Source organism: Solanum pennellii, chromosome 9 (assembly GCF_001406875.1).
Source record: "Solanum pennellii chromosome 9, SPENNV200".
In the NCBI taxonomy this organism is placed as follows: domain Eukaryota; kingdom Viridiplantae; phylum Streptophyta; class Magnoliopsida; order Solanales; family Solanaceae; genus Solanum; species Solanum pennellii.
The window spans coordinates 8,751,930-8,767,963 of record NC_028645.1 but is presented as its reverse complement, the minus strand read 5'-3'; positions in this window follow the sequence as shown (position 1 = coordinate 8,767,963).

Here is a 16,034-nt window from a genome sequence, read left to right as displayed (position 1 = left end):
CATGGTGGATGTCACTTATTACGTAACACGTTCTAAGCCATCAATGATAAATTCAGTCTCCCTTAAATGAAGAAGAATGTTTTTAAGAATATGTTTTCTTTGGAAAATAGGTAGGTTATACCTTATTTTCTCATGTTGTGTTGTTGAGTGATAAAATATTAGCATCTAATATTTGGTGGGTGAATGAAAAATATTGACCATAATATATTTTTATATTTGGCTAGAATGTACAAAATACCTTTCAGAAATATATTTCCAGACTGAGAGCCAACCACGATAACCAATTTGGGACACGGACCTGATACCCATATCTAATGTGACCCTAATGAATAATTCAAGATCTGACCCCGACATCTGACCTGGAACATAACATCGACTATCAACATTAGACCCCATACTAAAATTTGGACCTGACTTTGACCCACACCCAAACCGGTATGCCACCCTAATGATCCATCTGGATCCAACCCTAGATCCAACCATTTCCTTGACCCCGACTCATGCTCTGAACCCAAAGTCGAACTAGTACATGACTTAAACCCCAACACTTGAACTACAAAACTACTAAACATGAATCTACTCTAAACTCTATATCTAGGAGCTGACTTCTATATATGGAGAGGATCCTAACTTTTGCCCTGGCAATGACTTACAAACAAGGACCCGACCCTAAAATCTTACTTATGACCTTACATTTGACCCAAAATACAACCCCAATGACCAATTAAAATTTAATCCCAACATCTAAATTGAGACTCAACTTTTGAATGTAGTCTTGTTCCAACCTAATATTCGTCCCTAAAACTGACCCCAACTCCCAATCCTGGACGTGAACTTTAATCCTAAACAATGACTCAAATTATGATTTAAGTGAAAATCCCAACATCAGACCCCAACCCAAACCCCGACCCTGACACTTAAATCTACACATAATCTTGATGGTTGATTGCGATCCAACCCAAACTCGACTTGTAACCAAAATATAAAATCTCTTAAGAGGGACATGACCACCAAACAAAACCCCAACATCTTAATCAGCGCTTGACTTCCAAACTAGGACCTAAGAGCGATACCCAATGCAAGACAAAACTTTTGAACTAGTACCCAACATCAACATCTATCTTGAGGCCCACACCACGACCTTGAGTGCACACTCTCGATTACTAAATCTTGACATAGGAACCAACATTCAAACGCAGCTTGATCCTGAATTCCTAATCGAGATCCATCCTGTGAATCATGATTAAACTCGATACCCGAACCAGATGACTGACCCAGGATCTGGGCTTGAGAACTGAGTTCTAAATTGATATTTCACCTGAATTACCAACTAAAGAACCAACTTCTTAAAAAATATCAAACACCAAGATCTAATGCCTTACCCACGCCTAACACCTCAGCTAGGAATCCATTTCTAATATGAAATTTGACCTCAATACTTGACCCCGATAATCAATTGGGGACCGAAATATGATAATAAGGACAAGACCTGTACTCTCCACGTATAACCCGACCCTGACAACAAACTAGGAACACCACCCTGACACTTTACTAAGGTTTCAACCATGTATACATAACTAGAACACAACACTAAATCAAGATTCTACCACGATCTAAATTGGAATATGAGAGTTGTCAATTCAAGGTCAAGACTCTAGTCCCGAATTTAGAAAAAGGAGTATAATTTTTAATTAGTATCGCATATCTATACATGAAACTTTAGTTAGGAGTGAAAGTTGATGTGTGTGATTGAAATAATGTTATGGAAAAGTGTTTTCCCTATTTTTCTTGAGGTAAGTCATTTTCCTTTATATTGAGGAAAATGAGTTGATTTGGAAAAAAAATTCAAAATATTTATGCCAACTAATCATGAGAAAATTGGAAAACGTCTCTCTCGAAATGCTTTACATCAAATCAAACACACCCTTGATCATTAAAATATGAATAATTATAAATTAAAATTTTCATTAAGTGTAAATAAATGAGGGCTTAGTAATATCGTGTGTCAGACTTACAAATTTAATTATGGAGATATGAAAGGAATAATAATTATATTTTACAATAATAGATGCACATGAATGTCTTATATTTTCGTAGTATTGGAAGTTCCGAATTTAAATAACTAGCATTAGAAATATTACATTATGTTTAAAATTTTTATCTAATAAAATATACTCTCTCCATCCCAATTTATATGACACCTTTCCAGATTCAAACATGTCTTTGTTTGCTCGTGAATTTTCCATATATCTTTTTAAATATTTTTAATTGTTAATGATTCTTAATTATAATATTTCTTACGTAATTTAAATATATATATATATCTAAATTTCATTAAAAAAATTATGAAGATGCTATGCACAAATATCTGGTGAAACTTTTATTATTTCACTCTCGAAAAATTAAAAATACAAAATAAATTAGGATGGATGGACTATTTTGTCAATTTTAACATCAAATGAATTATTCTAATGAGCTCTTATTAATTTGTTCTACATTTTATATTTTCTATATTTGGATATTAAGTTATACCATCTTTCACAATTTTTAAATGACAAAAAAGTAATAAAAATAGAAATATAGTTAAAAATTTAAAAAGACAATATTAGACACAATATCCTTAGGTTTTATCGACAACTATATATTAATTAAAAAAAAGTCTAACAAAATTTCAGAACATGACGGCTAAATTCCCTGGACTTCTCCCCTTCTTTTTTCAGAGAGATAAATTCCTTCGCCAGACCACATGAATTTTAGGGATTAACTGAATCAATTCCCTTGTTTCATCATCTTCCATATAGAGTAAGTTGTCAAATTACTGAAAAAGGGTTTGTAATTTGTAATTCTTTTTTTTTATTTCTCATACAGTTTGCAAAAATTGTTTGCCATAGGCTGATATCTGCTGTAGGCGTTTAGCATCCGGATTTTAGGCTTTTATCTACCATGAATCACATTTAGCAACTAGAACCTCTACTATTAATATATGGAAACTTTAGTTTTAGTCCAAAACTTTAAAATGCGATTTCTTGACCTTGGCGAGATTTGATTGAGGCGATTCGAAGTGTTGGGGTTTATGTGGATTGTGGATAAACATTGGTGTTCTAGGAAATTGTTGGAGGCTCTTTGCTTAGGGTATATTCCGACCGAAAGGGGCTTCCCTCTCATTTGTTTTCTTCAATTTGTATTTTGGTAACATGTAGTTGTTCGGGTTTTTCCACAATCGAAATTGAGCCTCGTTCGGTGCAGAAGACCAGTAAGACATTTAAAACCTTTTGGTAGAGTTAATTTTGGGATTTCCAATATGGGCCCTATATTCCCATTTTGACTAAATTTTGGGTCCATTTCCAATCATTGCGATTATTCTAACTAAACATCCATAATGAAATTGTGGTTTATAATATGATGGTGTGGCAGGGTTCAATGGATTTTGAATAATGGATAGCTCGTTTGTGGTTGATTTAGAGCACTCACGATCGGCTTTGAGGTAGGCTTCCATAAAATTTCTTCATTGATATTAGTAAATAATGTTTAGTATATGTTTCATGTAATTTTGGATTGTAATTTCTAGATATTCAGATTGCGTCTTGTTATTCAATCTTCTATGGTTGAGAAGCTGAAACTTGTTCACTCGTAAAGACTTAATGAATATATCAGTCAATAGTTCTTCCATGAAAAAGAACTTGATTTTGATGTTCTTAGTTCTTCCATGAAACACAAGATTGTGACATATAGTTGTTGTTGCTTCATTGTCCACGAACACTTTGATGCTTTCAGTCAGTTCTATATGAAATTCAACCAGAATTTTCTTCAGCCATAATGTTTAATTTATTGCACCTGCAGCTGTCCGAAACTCAGCTTCGATAGTAAATTGAGCTACAATATCCGTTTCCGAACAACTCAATGAGAAATTTCGTTAACCTAGAGTAAAAAAGTACCCTGAAGTACTCTTTGCATCATCCTCGGAATCGCCCACATTAATGTTGGACTAGCCAAAAAGCTTCATAGGTTGACTCTTTTGAAACTTTACTCCATAGGTGATGTTTCCTTTGATGTATCACACAACTCTTTATGTCGCCCGCAAAGGCACTTCACTAGGACAATGCATGAACCTTGATAAAACACTTACAACATAATCGGGTCATGTAACTAAAAGATAAGTTGAACATCCAATGAAACTTCTGAAGTATGTCTCATTGACCTTTTCGGCTCCATGATTTAGTTAGCTTATTCTTTTTTTCCATGGGAGTACTAATCTCTTAGCAATTTTCCATTTTGAGTTTCTTTAGAATTTAGTTTGTGTAATTTTTCTGGCAAATGAAAAACTCATTTTCCTTGTGTAATTTCCATTACAAGGAAATCTTTTATGAGACAAGGATCAGACATTTAGAAAGCTTGGATCATATCTTGCTTGAACTCATCAATTTGCTTTTCTGCTCCTTGTATTCAAAATGTCATCCACATAAACAGAAACAACAAGAATCATACAGGTATTATGTTTACAATACAATGTTAATTTTGAAAGACTCATTTCAAAATCATTTCTTAGGAAATAATCATCTATTAAACTATACGAAGTTCTTGTGAGTGTTTTAAGACATAAATAGCTCTATGTATTCAATAGAATTTATCTTCCTTTCCATATATAACAAACCCTTCATGTTGTTCAATATAAATTTCTTCTTCAATAATGTCATTAAGAATGCTAATTTGGCATCCATTTCATGCACGTTCCAAGCACTATGTGCAAAAACAATTATAAGCAATCTTATCATGTCGAGCCTAGATACTTGAGTAAAAGTGTCAGAATAATCTACAAAAAAAATATGTGCATAAACATTCACTAAAAGTCTTGATTTATGCTTGTTGATTGAATCATAAACATTTAACTCAGTTATGACCATCTACTATACTCAAATTATTTTTCTGCCTTGAGGTTTGCAACAAACTGCCACATATCATTTTTTTCGGGGAGATGAAGAACCTCATAGCATTCCTCGATTGCCTCCCAATTATCTAAATCATCGAGATAAACTTCATCCAAAATTCCCGCATGTGAAAATTTTCACAATTGAAGACAGGATGTTTCGTTGCCGAGAAACATGAGCTTTCTTCCATGATTAATTTTTTTTCTGGTTGTGGTGCTTGAGTTACTTGAATTAGTCACTCACATTAATACCCACATACCCCGCAATATAACAAAGCTTTGAGACAATTTTTTGGTAAAATTTGTAATAAAAGTGGAGATGTCATGAAGAATATCCGCAGAACACATATTTATTGATGTCTTTGTATTATGTTTCTAAAACTGAAAATGAAAAATAGGAAGCAGTAAACCCACGACTAGCAGATTTCTAGCTTACTAACTTACTCCTAAATAATAGGTATAGATATCTAACAACTAATTGACTAAGTCGTATAATATAAAGCAATAAAATTAAATTAACTACAGTTGAAAAAGCAAATTCCTAACATAATCTTAGTACAATAAACCCATGTCTAGCGGATTCCTAACTCACTAACTTACTCCTAAATAATAGGAATAGATGTCTAACAAATGATTGACTAAGTCTTATCTAATATAAAGTAGTAAAAGTAAAATTAACAGTAGTTGAAAAAAAATTCCTAACACAATCTCAGTACCTTTAGTAACTTGTATAACGTTTGATTGTCCTTGTGCTGATGTCTCTTGCATTAAACATCTGGAAGAATTGAGCATCTGAACCCTTATAATATTTATTTACTGGAATTACACACCTCAAGTTGATTTCCAACACTTTTAGGACATGTTTCTGCACTTGGTACACAAATTCAACAAAATTGTTTTTAAAATTAAATAAGATTCCGCCTAAGGTACTGAATCATTGCATTCAGAATACAATCTCTACATTTCTTAGTGGCATAAGTAGGAAATCTGAAGCAAAAACGTTCTCTGTAATGACCATATTAATTCTTGAATATTGAACTAGTTTGTACCCTTCTTCAATAGGCCACACTTATAGACAATTCAATGATCGTAAATGATTTACAGCTTAAGTTGTTAGATACTTATTATTTAATGAAATGATGTGTAATCCTTGTGTCAATGAAAACTTGTAAGGGTCTCTTATCATGATACGTCATAAGCCTTAAGGTCTGATGCCCTATCACAGTAGTAAATGCTTGTAGTGAGATAACTATGATTTTATATACAACACTAGACTCTTCATGTAACTATACTTCTTTATTGAGATCTATTGAATATTCTTCTAACACCTCAACCAAATGAGTTATTTCGTGGCAATTATGTTCCTTACATAATTCTCATCACAAAATAAAATCCCCTTTGAATTCCTCTCATTCATCTCTATTGTTGCGGTTGAGTAGTGGATTGATTTGATTAGAAAAGTAGTATACCTCCGACTGAATCAATATCGCGTTCTCCTTTGCTGCTATGAGGAAAGTCTCTTGGCATTGTAGTATTGTTGAATATACTAGGTCTCTATATTGTTGTTTGGTTCAAATATATTTATTGAATGTAGAGTTTTCGAAGTAGGTTTATGATACATTAGAGGTCAACTATAAGTAGGGGTAGGTAGTAAATGAATTCGAGACTTTGAATTAGATTTAAGGCCCCAAAAGTGTGACTTAGCCTCAAACATTTCATCTTGTAACAATGTTATTGGGGACTAAATTTTTGTAGGTTTATTTTGTTTTAGTTTGAGAGCTTTGTAGAATGAGTGCATTCAATATTAGTCAACAGACCAGGTCCCTTGACTCAACAAGAACAATAATAAGTTTACGTGAATCACAGTTACATCCAACCTGAGAAGACATTATTAATCTCAGAACCAAGTAATAACTCTATTCCTTGAAGAGCCTAAGTAGATGTCACACTGCCCACTAAGCTATCACCACTAGTAACCTTAGACTTCAACTAAGATTGAGGATGATTCTTCACTTGAGTATTATTATTTTCAAGAGTTCTTGAGAATTTTCAAATTTCAAAAACTAAGTTAATGACTATTCGTCATAATTTTATAAAGAATAGTCACAACCTTCTAGTCCGTGCCAATGACCGAGATTTCTTCCATTTCCTCCACCTTTAGAGACTGTGCACCAATCAACAGTACTTTTTCAAACCTGGCAGTTGTGTGTACATTTGCACAAGGGATACGGTCCCTGGGTTAATCAAATAATCAAAAAACAAATAGTAGAGCCCATAGGTATTACGTGATGGCATTATCATTTCAGGCAATCTTTTAAACTCGGTCTAATACCCCCTAAAACTTCATATTTGTGATAGATTTTTTAAAGCTTTCATAAAATACACATAACCATCACCAAATATTTCGGACAAGTGCTACTGCATATTCAAACCATGTAGGATCCAAACAGAACACCCTATATTTGAAAAAGGATCTATTCCAATCTATAGCTTATCCTTCTCTGTGTTTAGAAACAATCTTCACCCTTTGATGAATGGGAACTTCATTTATAGAGGTTCACTGATCAACTTTGTATAACCAAGTTTAGAACTCTCTTCAAAAATATTTGTCACGACCGGAGTCTAGAGCCCAGACAAGACAGGCGTCGTTGACCTCTCAGAGGTCGCAGACAAGCCTACTTACGTCATTCTTACTTCCTCTATGTTAATTTTAGCGGAAAATTTGAAACTTTTTGTTTCTTAACATACATTCTAAACATTCTATTAGATTCGTAATTGTTCACCATCAATCATTTAACATTAAGATCATCAAATGAAAGAAATAGTTTAATATAGAATTAAATGTATACTTGCCAAAACGGCACCAATACAATGTCTGAACAAAAGCGGAAAGAAACGCTAGTGGAACATACTCCACAAGCTGAACCCTATAATTAAGCTAGAATATAATTGGCAAGCATCCTCGGAAACATGACAGCCTACAAAGTCCGGATGAATGCTCCACTTCCGGATAGTTTCAGCATCAACCTGTAGCTCTAACGTCCACCTATGCGTGCACCTAAAATTGATAATTGTATGGAATTAGTACACACTTGTACTAAGTACGGGTATATGCAAGCACACACCAAGGACATGCATGAGAAAGAATAGCTCTTTCCTAACAACATGATTTATGAAAAGTCAAGTCTGCGGACTTTCGAAATTTGGATTAGGAAAGTCAATGGACCTGCCAAATTTGGATTTGGAAAGTCATGCCATGAGCGTAACATGCATCATCAAACTTATCATTTTGCAAACAGCACATAACATATTTCACATATCATATCACGTAGTTCATATCATTTTTTCATATGCCATGAGACCTTGGGATCATGCACTTGACGTTAGAACTTCCCAAAATGAGGGCACAACATATGGGTCCTCAACTAGGGAGAACTTCTTTGGCAAACACAGAGTCTGCTTCATTCATTCGTACGTACTTAATTTTTCATTTTTTTACATCCTAGTGTAATCACCGGTCATACCTATGATGTAGTTTAAGAATCTCATCGAGTTTGTTGTGCAATGACCAAGAATAACCTAGCGTCATTACTTAAGTATACCTCACCTCTTGATTATCCTATCCTTACACCTTTGGTATTGTTCATTTCATTATGTGCATCATTTGAGGCTAGCCTCATTCATTCATTGGGAACTTTAGCTTTGACCGACATAGATCATGTGAGAATCATGAAATCCAGTGTCTTTGCCACACCAAAACATACTAGCATACATGGGAATTGAACTCCGCCAGATCCCGATATTGGCAGTTTAGGTTCGAAGAATAAGAGATATAAGGAGACCCATACCCGGCATGCCGGACAGTCTCATCAAATGAGAGTTACGTGAACCTTCGCCCTTCCCGAAATAAGGCATCACCGCTCACAACTAGTATATAAGTGCTCAGTAAAAGTTCTATTACATTCAACTCATATGTTATGGAAGCTGGCTTCTAGTATGAGGACATCATAGCTCAATAAATGATTCCTCATCTAATCATTAGTATTTAGTGTGTTAATCTCAATACTTTCATTAGAGTGTTCATAGAGGCTGGTCTCTTCATTAACTTCATACTCTCATAGGTGAGAACATTTTTGGTAACATTTACTTAGGCTGATTTGAGATTGCTCTCATCTTTTACCTTAGCCTCATATAATGTTGTCACCACATTCATTAACATTAGCACATTTGCTCTTCATAATTACTCACCCCATTTTACGTGAATGTTCATTTCATCATATGCCAATGCACTTGGCCATTTAATGTGTTTCGCACTCTTACTTAACCATTCTAGGGTTTCATCATTTCATTGTTCATTTCATCATTTCTTTGTTCATATCATCATTTCATTGTTCATTTCATCATTTCATTGTTCATTTCATTATGTGCCAATGTACTTGGCCATTTAGTGTGTGTGACCCTCTTACTTAACCCTTGTAGGGTTAAATCATTTCATTACATACATCTTAGGTTCAATTATCTTAAACGTATGCGAGACTTATGGATCTATAAATACAAGCCATGAGGCTTCATTCATCGTTCGTTCAAGTGATTCATATCTTCCTAATATTATGTAGTACAAGACTTATGTATCTTGTATGTATGCCAAGATCTCGATCTCGATCCAAGTAGGTGGCACTGCTCTTGAACATTTAATTAACGTATGATTTATGTATCATTATAGAAATTTGGACAAGGGAACCCAAGTTCGAAACCCTTGGACAATACTTACATTTTTCCTTGACTTTATTTTTAGTCTTCATGACATTGAGATCCTAGGTCGATCCCCAACATCAACATTCTATCGTTATTTTTTCATTGGATTCTCCTATTATTTGGCCGAAGGGTTGTGGGATCGAATTCCCACAACCCCTTTTATTTTTCATTTAAAATTGTGTGGTCCAAATTTCTTAGACCATGAGGTTGTGGGATCAAACGCCCACAACCTCTCCTTATTTATTCTTTAATTTAGCTAGGGGCTGTGAGATTGTGGGTTCGAACTCCAACAGCCTCCTTATTTTATTTTTATTCGAAATTGACTTAGCTAGGCGTTTGGCAGTGAGGTTGTGGGATCGAGCCTCCATAGCCTCACTTTATTTTCTTATTTATTTCGCCCTTCTCTTTTCCAGCCTTTAGGTCGTGGTTTCGATTTCCACGCCTCACATTTTCTTTTTTTAATTTTCTTCTTTAACTTCATTCGCTCCCTGGAGGTCGTGGGTTTGATTCCCACGCCTCCCATTTTAATTTTTTAATTTTTTTTGCATTCTCCTTTCTCAGCCAATATACCCCATTTCGAATCCCCCTGACCCCTTTTCTTTTTCTTGCGAATTTAAGGTGTTATACGGGTGAGGTCACAGGATCAAATCATAGTGGCCTCATCCCTTTAAAATCAATTAAATTTTCCACATTTCACCTCTATATTTTAGCCTAACAAAACTTATATTTTTGGCTGGAACTTAATCATTTTCTCAACTTATTTTCATCAATATTTCCACTTGAAAACTTAGGACAATTAATGGATCGTTTAACACTTTTTAGGGGGGTATTTCATGGATTCATTTAGCCAAATTGTTGACACTCAAATAAGCTCCATTTCAATTTTAATCAACATCAAGATTACATATATTTATGTAAGCAAAATGACAACTAAAACAATATTAAACTTGAAGCCTTAATTCGGCCTCATTCAAGTAATTCACAGTAACATTTTTTTACATATGCACACACTTGCACAAACATTCAATACATGGTTGCCTATCATACGATTTCAAGTACACAACATAATCATATTCATCACGAAAAATAACATACACCTAAATCTACCAGCAATCATACCCAACCTACGTTTCATTGGGAGAAAGTGAAAGGGGCATGCAAGAGGGGAAACAATCCTAGTTTTCAAATGAATTATATGAACCTTAAGGGGTATCTTTGGGAAAGGGACCAAGAGAGAAGAAAACCCATACATTTTTGACGTTAAACTCTTGAATTTCTGCCCAAAAACTTCACCATGGAACACGTCTAAACCTCCTCAATATCAACTCCACTTGAATGACAACCTCCCTTAGCTTAGTGTGCGATTAATGTTTGTTTTCTTGTGATTTCGTGTGAGTTGTTCGAGCGTGAAGAACTTGGTTTATTTTTCTACTTTTGTACCTTATTTTGCAAGAGAAATTTCGTATGAAATAATAAGGGGGATTGAGCGTGAGAGTCGAGAGATAGACGTGAGAGAGTAGGAGTTATGTTAGGCTTAGGAGTCTAGTTTAGGTCTTAGTCAAATAAGGTTTACTTAATTATTAAAAATATGATTTTTATTTTATTTTAAATAAGCTAATGAATAAAAATTATTAATTTATTAAATTAATTCAATAGCTTAAATAAAAATCACATTAATTCCTTGCTTCCACCTAGGTTCGAACCCGGGTGAAGCAAGACATCACTTCAAGAGCTCAATTTCGTCTCTCTCTCCCCAAATTGCCCCTCCAGCTTATTTATTGAATAATTAATTATACTTAGGGTAATTACGATAATACCCTTAGCCTAAAAAAGACCATTTTAACCCTAGACCCTCCAAAACTAAGATTTCCTCTTTTTTAAGTCGGGTAAAGACTCCTTGGAGCCAACCTTTCCAAGATTAAATTACTCCCCAAGTTAGTTGGCTTGTCTGTAGCAAGGGTTCCGAGGTCTGGTTCTACGCGCATCAATCCGTTTGAGCCCTAGTCTAATCATAGGCATTCTTGACACATTAAACATCACCTAGTATATCCATTTTTAGGGTTGTTTCAATATTTAGGAAATTTTAATCTATAATAACGAATGAAAGTGTTACCACTATGATAAACAACAATATGTGGTGTTTCTTTTGTTTGATTCTAAAGTTGACCTCTATGAAACCTTCTCTTACATTCAAAATTCCTTATCTCTGCCCCTTTTATCAATATATTTGATTTCTTACTTGATCTGACCCAATTCATCTTCTGTTTGAGCATTCTGATCATGGATATTAGACATACCCTTCATTTATTTCTTCAATTGTTTGTGAATGTGCAGATTTCTATTTCAAGGATTGAATGCTCTAATACCAATTGACGCATGAAGTTAACTAATTCAATGTTAGAATCTCGAGGAAGATTATTATGCAAAGCCATGGAAATTGTGGTTTTTTTTAATAAAGAAACTATGAAAACAATAGAGAAAGACTTTGAGTAAAAACTACTACAGAATTGTCAAAGGGGATTATTTTATTAATAATTCAGAGACAAACACATATAGATATAATTCCTAATTAAAAATAGAAAAATATGCAAGTCAAACTCAAATAACAAATAAAAGAACTAGCTAGTTAATGCAAGTCACATAGGAATATAACAAAATAATTAAAAAACCAAAAAGTAGCTAACTATTTTATTCTGCAATATCCTGAGATGTATTGTCAACACTCCTCCTTGGATCAGAAATTATAGATTGTAGTCTCATCTAAAATTGTCCTTGTGAGCAAATCCGCTAATTCATCTTTTGTCTTGCAAGACTTGTCTGCATCTTCTCTTGGATTAATTGAGAAGCTCTTACCTCTCATTTCAACTAGTAAAATCCATTTCTTAGTAGAGCAAAATATTCGACAATATTTTTCTCCAAATAATAATTTAAATCCTTAACTGATTTTTCAGACAAAAACTAAATAAACTTCTATAAATATTAAGCACATAAAGAACATCCAAATTTTTTTGTACGAGTATTTGTTTTAATTGTAATAGAAGTTTTTTCTTTTGCACGAATACAATTACCATTCCCAAGTCTTTCTTATTTTTCATAGGAATAAACTCTTTGAGAATACTTCTTTCATATGTCATGTGTTTTGTACAACCACTATCAATCATAAAAAATCAGATTTTTTGGTTGAAAAACAACTTGCCACAGAAAGTGGTATTCTTCTTCTTCGTTAGTGGTGACTTTCCCAACTGTTCCATCCTTTCTAAATTTGCTTTTGCAAATATAAACTTCATGACCAACTTGTTTGCCTATTTCGCATTGTGCATCTGGTCTCTTCAAGAATTTACCATGAGATTTATGACTCACTATTAATTCTCCTTCAACCATGTCATCTTGCCTCATAAGCCTCCTTATTCGGACTACGGTTTGATTATTTGTCAGCAAATTAATTTCATAATGCTCTTCCATGGCTTTCCAAAGATCAAGATCATCAAAGTAAATTTTCATCATCACAATCCATAATTGATAATTTTCACCATAAAAAAATTAGAGGAGCCATTCATGAAAAACAATTTTCGGAAACAATTTTTTCACACATGTCCGTCAAGAAGAAAACTCCAGATAAAAATTCTTTGTTTTTAATTAAATTAAAACTAAGATAATAACTGGGAATGACTCTGAGAAAAAAATACTGCAGAATTGTCAAAGGGAATTATTTAATCAATAATTCAAAGACATACATTTAAAGTTATAATTGCTAACTAAAATAAAAAAATATACTAGTAAATTTCAAATAACAAACAAAAGAACTAACTTCTAAATTCATGTCACATAGGACTCAAATAAAATAATTTAAAAACATTCAAAGTAGCTAACTATTTTATTCTGCAATATCTTGGGACATATTCTCAGTTAAAATAAATTCGTGAAGAATAGTTGAGTCAATTGTATTCAGAAAGAGAGAATTTTTTTCCATCAAACCTGAAATCTTAATCCTCATACAACTGTTATATATGAATATATGACAAGACTAAAATGAATAACTATTATTCAAACTAACTAACTTCATTGTAGCATCGAACTCCTAACAATCTAGCAGATTAATCCAGCTCCTCATTTCTTAACGACTTTTGCCACCTCAGCTAATTAGTTATTAAACCGGTTTAATTTCAATTTTGATGTAAAGTATTTGTAGTATAGGGAATGTATATTATGTAGAGTCCTTCTAGGGTATGGTTAGGAATCCTTTATGGGGACCAAGTTAGATTTCCTTATTAATAGAGAGGTCCTCTTCATTGTAAAATCATCCCTCAAGAGAGATAACAAGCCTTTTCTTCTCTTTATTTTTTCTTCTTATTCTATAGTTTCATAACACATTTGCGATTATATATCTATTATTATATGTATGAATTAATTTTTGGTTCACTTATTAATGATTTTGTTCTAATAGATAATCTTGCAATATTAAGATCCGTCATTGTTGTTGCGAGAAATAAGTATCTGCTCTACATATATAGGTCTCTAGTAAGTGGTTGTATATTTGTACTATAGTTCTTTGGGTATGAATGTTTTGATTTTTCTAGTTTCAAGATTCCAAATGAAACTAGAAGTTTCTTGAATCCCCATTAGATTCCATTGGGCATAAATTAAATATCAATAACAACAAAAATGGTGGATTTAATAGAATATTCTTATGGAAAATATCTAGGTTTATTTCTCTACTTATCAATTACAAGGTTAATGGTTTGGTCTTGATGGTTGGAGTCTAGGAGAAAAATTATTCTCCTAAACTGCAATTGTCATGTTCCATAGCATATTTTATGACCTATAACGAGCTTTGACTGTATTATACATGAAGGGTGAATGTTTCGTATATACAATAGCTTTGTTCCATCTTTTCTTTATTGCTTCCTAAAAATTAATCCTATCTAGGATATGCTCAACTGATTCGGTCCGTGTTTTACTTATGTAAGTAGACCACTACAACTTAAATGACCACATACATTTGGGATTAGGATAAATTTTGACAGTTGAGAATTTTCTCTTCAGTTGATCAAACATTGAATCCACTTCTCTAATGCACTTTATGAATTGAAAATGATCTTCTGTAGTGGTGAAGCATCGACAGAATGATGAGGGGGTAGAGGAACAGTTTTTGTCAACCTAAAGTACCATGCAAGCCTTTTCAAAGAGTAGTACTACACTCCAGATTTTCCAAAACTTGAGTTCCTTATTGCGAGACAATATTGTAGGCCTCGAGAAATAAGGAATTTTGATCAAATATCTTCTAGAGGTATCTTATTATATGGGATATGTCCCGCCAATTTCATCCATCTAGGTGAATATGGAGTGAACTGGCTAGGAGATATGGGGGAACTTAAAACATTCTCAAAAGCTGTTATGTTTTAGCTTCTCTTGAGCTAGGGCAATCCCTAAAGTTGTACAATTCTCTTTTTCTTTAGGCAAAGGTCTACACTGCAGGAAGTAAGACTATATCCAGAGTTGTGGAATCTAGAAGGGCCTCCTTGCATGACCAATTCCTCAGGTAACTAAGCTTCTATAAACTCTTTATATATGAGATAGTATGAAAGGAGCCAAAGAAACCTTTTTGCGGAACCAAGAGTTATGGGTTGATTATCGTACTCCTTCGCTACTGTAGACGAACCAATGCAAAACACAAATTTGCAGAGCCACATATTGAGAAACGCCAAATGTTCCTCTTCATTTACACCTTCTTTTTAAGTGTTCACTTTGATGAGCTAATTTCTTACTTAGCCGAGGATTTTGTTATTTAGGGCGCGCTTATGGATCCTATCGCTCTAGTTGTAGTCTTACTTTCTCTAGGATAGACCTTTGACTTATGATACACAGAACTGTATGAATTTAGGGATTGACCTGGCTCAAGGTAAGGTAAAACAGAATAGCTAACCAGAATGTTTTAAGTTCTTTACTCATGTGCTTCCATATCTCCTAGCCAGCTAACTCCATATTCACCCAGATGAATAAAATTGTGCAGTGCATATCCCATCTAGTACGCTAGCTCTAGTCGATATCTGGTCTAGCTTCCTTATTACTCGAGACCTCCAGTATGGTCTCGCAATAGGGAGCTCAATTGTTGGAATAGCTAGAGTGGAGTATTACTGTCACGACCCAAAACCGAGCCGCGACTGGCACCCACATTTACCCTCCTATGTGAGCGAACCAACCAATCTAAACCTTAATATTTCAATTAAATATCAACATAAAGCAATGCGGAAGACTTAAACTCATTAATAAAAGACAATTCAATAACTTCTAAAATTCAACATCTATTATTTCCCCAAAATCTGGAAGTCATCACCACAAGAACATCTATGATCAA